This window comes from Macrotis lagotis, chromosome 3 (assembly GCF_037893015.1).
Source record: "Macrotis lagotis isolate mMagLag1 chromosome 3, bilby.v1.9.chrom.fasta, whole genome shotgun sequence".
NCBI lineage: Eukaryota > Metazoa > Chordata > Mammalia > Peramelemorphia > Peramelidae > Macrotis > Macrotis lagotis.
Genome location: NC_133660.1, coordinates 190,622,818 through 190,629,644, shown reverse-complemented (window position 1 = coordinate 190,629,644; position 6,827 = coordinate 190,622,818). Strand labels below are relative to the sequence as shown.

The following is a 6,827-nucleotide window of genomic DNA, read 5'->3' as shown; positions in this document are numbered from 1 at the left end:
AGACACTTAATAATTACCTAGACATGTGGCCTTGGGCTAGGCACTTAACCCCATTGCCTTGAAAAATCTAAACCCCGCCCCCTATAACCAAGATCAAAAGAAATGTAAATTTGGAAACAATTTTTACAGCTAGTGTTTCTGACAAATGATTCATTTTTAAAATATATAGAGAGAATTGATTTAAATTTATTTAAAAAACAAGCAAACAAAAAAAGACATTCCCCAATTGACAAATCATCAAAGGATATGCAAAGGCAATTTTCAGATACAGAAATCAAAGCTATCTTTAGTCATATGATAAATTGCTCTAAATCATTACTGATTATAGAAATGCAAATAAATGCATCTCTGACGTGCCACCTGATACCTTTCAAATTGGCCAATATGACCAGAAAGGATAATGATCAATGTTGGAGATGATGCAGGAAATCATGGACACGGATGGATTATTGGTGGGACTGTAAACTGAGCCAATCTTTCTGGAGAGCAATTTGGAATTGTACCCAAAGGGCAATAACATGTGCATATCTTTTGATCCACAATGCTACTACTGGGCTGTACCCTGAAGAGATCATGAAAAAGGGTAAAATATCTCTTGTACAAATCTATTTATAGCAGCTCTATAGTGGGAAAGCAGCTCAGTAGTGGGAAAGAAATAGAAATTGAGAGTCTGTCCATCAATTGGGGATTGACTGAACAAATTGTGGTTTATGGATGTGATGGAACACTATATTTCTGTTAGAAATCAGGAGGGATGGGATTTCAGAGAAACCTGGATAGCCTTTCATTAACTGATGCTGAATGAGTCGAGCAGAACCAGAAGAAGATGGTAAACCTTAACAACAACATGGCATGATGTTCAAGCTTGATGGACTTGTTCACTCCATCAGTGCAATAATCAGGGAAAATTTTAGAGGATCTTTATTGGAGAAGACCATCTGTATCCAGAGAAAGGATTGTAGAGTTTAAGCAAGACCAAAGATTATTATCTTTAATTCTTAAAAATAGTTGTCTTATGGATTATGTTATTTTGCTATCTCTAATATTTTCTTTCTTCCTTAAAAACATTTTTTTCTCTCAACACATTCGATTTTGATATATACATATCATTGAAACAAATGTAAACTATCAGACTGCTTTCTTGGGTGAAGGGGGAGAGGAAGGAGGGGGGAACGGAAAATTGTAAAATACAAAACCTTACAAAAATGACTGGCAGAAACTACTATTGTATATAATTGGAAAACAAATAAAATATTTATATTTAAAAAGATGAAAAATAAATGAGGTCCCCAGTCATTTCATTCTTGTTTAGCTCAGTCTAAAATTTTCTAAACACTTTTCTGACCTACCAAGTTTATTAAAAAAAAATTAAATGAATTTCTCAAACATCTGACCACACAGGAATATCACAGTTTACTTATCTTAGTTAAAGTCACAGTTTTGCACTCCCCCATTTGCACAATGAGCATATTAAAGAATGTAACTCTCCTCATATGCACTCAAGCACTTATTTGCTCTAACTTAAGTAGAACATCTAAAAAATCCATGAAAGTTCTGCTCATAATTTTAAATTTTCTTAGAAATACAATTGCTGAGAAATAGATTCCAGGGTACTTTAAGTTAGGAATTCTGAAATTGCTAATTAAATTAAAACATATCACTTATAGAATTCAATGTATTTATAAATGAACTACCCCATATAGGCATGCTTTCTATTGTGTAGCCCACAGAAATATCAGATATGAAAGGGGGCAAGATGACTAATATAAGGGAATGGAAGAAAGGGCTTACAGCTAGAGGCTGCCAGGATATACCACTAGAGCCTTACCAGTGATATTTATCCAAGGAAAAGAAACACCAGATCAAAATTTAGGACATCATTCCATTTTACCCAGGAATTCTTTGATTCCTGTAGCCAAATGAGATATAGTAAAGAAATTATTGCTGAAAATTAGACAGGCAAAATTAATTAATACTAAATAAATTTGAACTGGCATTGTTGGAAAAATGAAAATGAAACATTTTAAAGAGAAATGTTAGAGTGCCTAAATTATATGTGTATATGTGTGTGTGTGTGTGTGTGTGTGTGTGTGTGTGTGATTTATTTGTATTATTTAGAAATTTTCACATTGCTGTGGAATTTTCAGATTATTGTTATTCCACAGGAATTTTAGCAATACAGATACTTTCCTATCAATGATATTATGGCAATTAAGAGTATAAAATTTTAATTGATAGAGGTCTACTCAACTTGTCTGACTAAGAACCACAAAGTATACTAAATATTCTACCAAAATAGATAGAAGGGTAGACCACAACTTCTTAAAATGTATGTATATTGAGAACATTTATAAGATTCTTCAAAATAGACAATTATCACTTCAATATAGATCATATAAAAATTTCTATCTCTATTCAATACCTCTTTCTTTCATTTCAGTCTACAGTTTCTAATTTTTGTTGAAACATCTCCACTCAGCATGCCTAATGCAAACATTTCCTCCCAAGCTTATCTTTTTTTCCCCCCCAAACATTTCTATTTCTGTGAATGGCAAAAGGTGAAATTCAAACCTTTATTATTCTCTTGGATTCGCATTTTCATTAACTCTACAAGCATCATCAGTTATTCTCTGAACTTTTCTTCTAAAACATGTATCTTATTAGTGTCTCTCAGTTGATTTTGTCTCATCCATTCCAATTTCAAAGTTATTGGTCTCTTCTCACAGCCTCCTCACAACAATCATGGAATAAAGGTATCTGTATCTCTTTCCCTACATCTATTTAATCAAGCACCACCATCATTCCATTCCACAGCTCCTCTTATCATTTCATCAGTCAAGAATAATCCCAAAAGTTCTGCTATGGACAATGCCATCCCTATCCAGAGGGGTGGGTGGAGGTGGGGGAGTACTATGGAATTCAAATGAATACTATGTTAGCATTTTAAAATTTATTGTATATTTTCCCTTCCTTTCTCATGTTTTCTTTCCTTTATTTCTAATTCTTCTTTCACAACAATATTACTAATATGTAAATATGCTAAACATGAATGTACATGAACAACATTTTCTAGACTATTCACCAAAATGGGTAAGGAGGAGGCAAGGGAGTTTGGTAGAAAAATATAGAACTCATAAATTTATAAATGGATGAATGTTGAAAAAATACCATTGACTGTAATTAGAGAATCAAATAAAATTTTAATTAAATATAATAAAACTTTCAATTCAAATACTACCACCTTATGAGATCATTCTATTTTTCTGTCTTTCTGATCTTTTCTATGCATGTTTATAATTACAGGAGTTTGAAATTGTGAGCATATTCCATCATCCTCCCAATAAACTGCATTTTCCACATGAACACAGACAACGCACTTTTCAATATTTGTTACACATCATATAATTTAGTTTAATATTACTTTCAGTTACTTAAGTGAGTCAAAGCCTAGATTTTTAGTCCTAACTCTGTTTAGATAATTAATAAGCTCAGTGATTTTGAGAAAGGTATATTCCCTTCCTGGGGATCAGTTTCCACCTCTCTAAACTATTCACTAGTTCTATCTAATCCCTTTAGATTTTTATCCACTGATAAATTCTTAAATAATGACATTTAATTAGTCTAGTAGGGAAGAAAAAAACAATTAGAAAAGCAATTAGAAATAATCACAAAGACATGTTTCTTTTTTCTTTCCCATAGATACAAAAATATTTATAACAGCTCTTTACAATGATAGTGGAATTTGAATGGGATGCCCATGAATTGGGGAATTACTGAAGAAATTATGGTACTTGAATATGATGGAATACTATACTTCTGCAAGAAATCATGAGCAGGTATATTTCAGAAGAATCTGGAAACACTTGCATGAATTGATCCTGAGTGAAGAGAAAAGAAATAGGAGAATATTTTATGTGATAATAGATCCATTGTTTGGTGGCAACTATGATAGTCTTAGCTCTTCTCAGTAGTTCATTGAGCAAACAGAATTGTAAAAGAATGGTGATGGAAAATTAAATCCATAAGCAGAAAAAAAAATGAATCTGAATACAAACAGCAGGATACTATTTTCTTTTGTTTATTTTTGGTATACTATTTTCCATGTTGATAAATTGTCAACATTGAAAATTCACAATGTGACTAATATGGAATTATATTAAACATGATTGAACATGGATAACATATATCATATTACTACATGATATGGGGAGAGGGGAAGGAAGGGATGATGGTAGAAAAATGTGACACTCAAAATTTTACAAAAATGAATGTTGAAAACTAGCTTAACATGAAATGGGTAAAAAAAAATCTTAAGCAAGCTGAGTGAACAACTTTGGATGAACAACAAAAATACTAAAAAAGACTGGTCTATTCAAGATAAGCATTCCTTTTACCATTAACCAACTGATATGTGGTGAAGAAATATTAACTGATAGATTTAAAAAGAGGAAATTCAAACCTTATATCAAAAGTTTCATAAGAAATCCTTTATAACATTAATGATTAGAAATGCAAATTAGATAAATACCAAAATGGTTGCTCAAAGCTAACAGTCTCCCTGAGTCTTTACCTACGAAATTATATGAAACCTCTACTCTGATATTCAGACTACAGATCTCGCCAAGAAAAAGAGAAAGTTCAAAGAAGGTTTCACATGCAGCTATCATGGAGGATCTTCATTGAAGATCTGTCTCTTTGGGAGGAAAGCAGAAGAAAACCAGCAGAGGCTTTTAGCTACAGTGCAATCCAGGTCCTGACAGATTAATAAAAACAGAGGTCACAGCAATTGGATAGCAAGCCAGCAGGCATGATCCCAACTCCAAATAAAGTCTGAAGCCTGAAAACACTGGGGTAAAAAGCAGAATTGTGTCAGGACTAATCCTCTGTTAATTCAGAACTTAGATGTAAAGGGGGGAGAACTCTGCAAAGAGAAGGCCTGGACTGCATAGGCACCATCTTGGCCAACAACAAAGCATGGATCAGACCCCAGAACCAGCAAAATAAAAGCTTGGATCTATACTCCATTTATCCCAGGAACAGAACTACAACAACAAAGATGAGCAAAAAAAGTTAAAAGAACACTCACTATAGGAAAAAAAAACAACTTCACAGAAAATGATGACAGGAATGCCTAGGTCTGAAGAAGAAAACTGTGAAACAACAATCACAGGTAAAGTGTCAAAACAGTCTATAAATTGTACTCGAATAGAAAAGCTCTTTGAAGAGCTTAAAAATGAATTATTAGAATTACTCAAGATCACCCAGAAGGTAACCTAGGAGTACGGGAAGAACACTTCAAAACAATTTTGCTCTTGCTGCTAGAAACACTTGGAGACAAAGATCATTCAATATGGGCATTGGCATTACGAGTGTTACGAGAAATTCTGAGAAACCAACCAATGAGATTTAAAAACTATGCTGAATTGACAATCATGAAAACCCTGGAGGCACATAAAGATTCCCATAAAGAGGTTGTGAGAGCTGCAGAGGAAGCTGTTTCCACACTGGCCAGTTCTATACATCCTGAGCAGTGTATCAAAGTGTTTTGCCCAATCATCCAGACCTCTGACTACCCCATCAATCTAGCTGCCATTAAGATGCAGACCAAAGTTATCGAGAGGATTTCCAAGGAGTCTTTGAATCAACTCCTCCCCGACATCAGCCCAGGCTTGCTACAGGGCTATGACAACACTGAAAGTAGTGTTCGTAAGGCCACTGTGTTTTGCTTAGTGGCTATTTATTCTGTAATTGGAGAAGAACTGAAGCCTCACCTTGCACAGCTCACAGGGAGCAAGATGAAGCTATTAAATCTGTACATGAAAGGCCCAAACCACCAATAGCAACAGCAGTTCATCTTCAGATGTTTCAACCCACAGTTAATGGAAATATCTGGACCTATTTGTGTAGACTTAGAAGCAATCAGTGGTGCCTCTCAGAGACCTTTCTTCACCCTTTTTCTTCATTGGCAAGCCCAATCAGTACAAGGAGGCCACACAGATATTTATTGCAATCAGTATTTTGGTCCTTTCAAGGTTTTGTGTAGGATCTTATTGGTATTGAATGTAAAGGAAGCAAGGCCTGTATTGCAGTTTTCATACAAAAAAAAAAAACAAAAAAAACAAAAAACCCAACAGCCATAACATGTTTGTGCAGCCTGCTGAAATCTTTAAAAGGGGATTTAGGTCACAGTGTTATAAAAATGAGCCCCTCTATCAGTTTCTTGGTTTAAAGTGATTAATTTCAGTTGATACAGATTTGGGGTTTTCTGATTGTGTCAGTTTCTTCATGTTATTTTTTTTTCATTATGGGTTTGGCCCTGGGCTGTATTCTGCCCCTTTCACAAAGGAAACAATGAAAGTGATGTGTGTATTTAAGTTGTTGTTTGAAACCTACCAAAATGTCAATTATGTCTTAGAAAACATTTAAAATTACAAACAGCCTTTTTTTGGTGTTACTACTAATTTCCCTGAAGGTTTTCATTTTCAGTCTTAGAGCTGTATATGAAGTGCCCTAGATTTTTAGAAGAGATTCTGAAAACTGACAACTCTTTAGTATTGACTTCAGGTTGAGGTTTACTTCCTTCAATTATGTGATATCTGTTCCAGGGCTTAAAATTTCTTGACAGCTATTTTAAAGTTCATTTGAATCCAGAACAAAAGCCAACGTAAGTCATAAAATCATTTAGTGAAATTAATTCCACTTGCATGAATTATCGGAGAGATCTTAATCTATGGATTTTTTGGAAACATAATTTAAATATTATCCATGGAATAAATCTAGAGATCTTAAATTGAGGGCTGTATTATAAGAATTACAATTATTGTTCT

The 6,827-nt window shown here is 33.9% G+C and overlaps 1 pseudogene; it reads left to right on the top strand.

The window, feature by feature from the left end:
• Window positions 1-5,115: 5,115 nt before the first annotated feature.
• Window positions 5,116-5,880, top strand: LOC141519281 (CLIP-associating protein 1-B-like; annotated as a pseudogene).
• The last annotated feature ends 947 nt before the right edge of the window (window positions 5,881-6,827 follow it).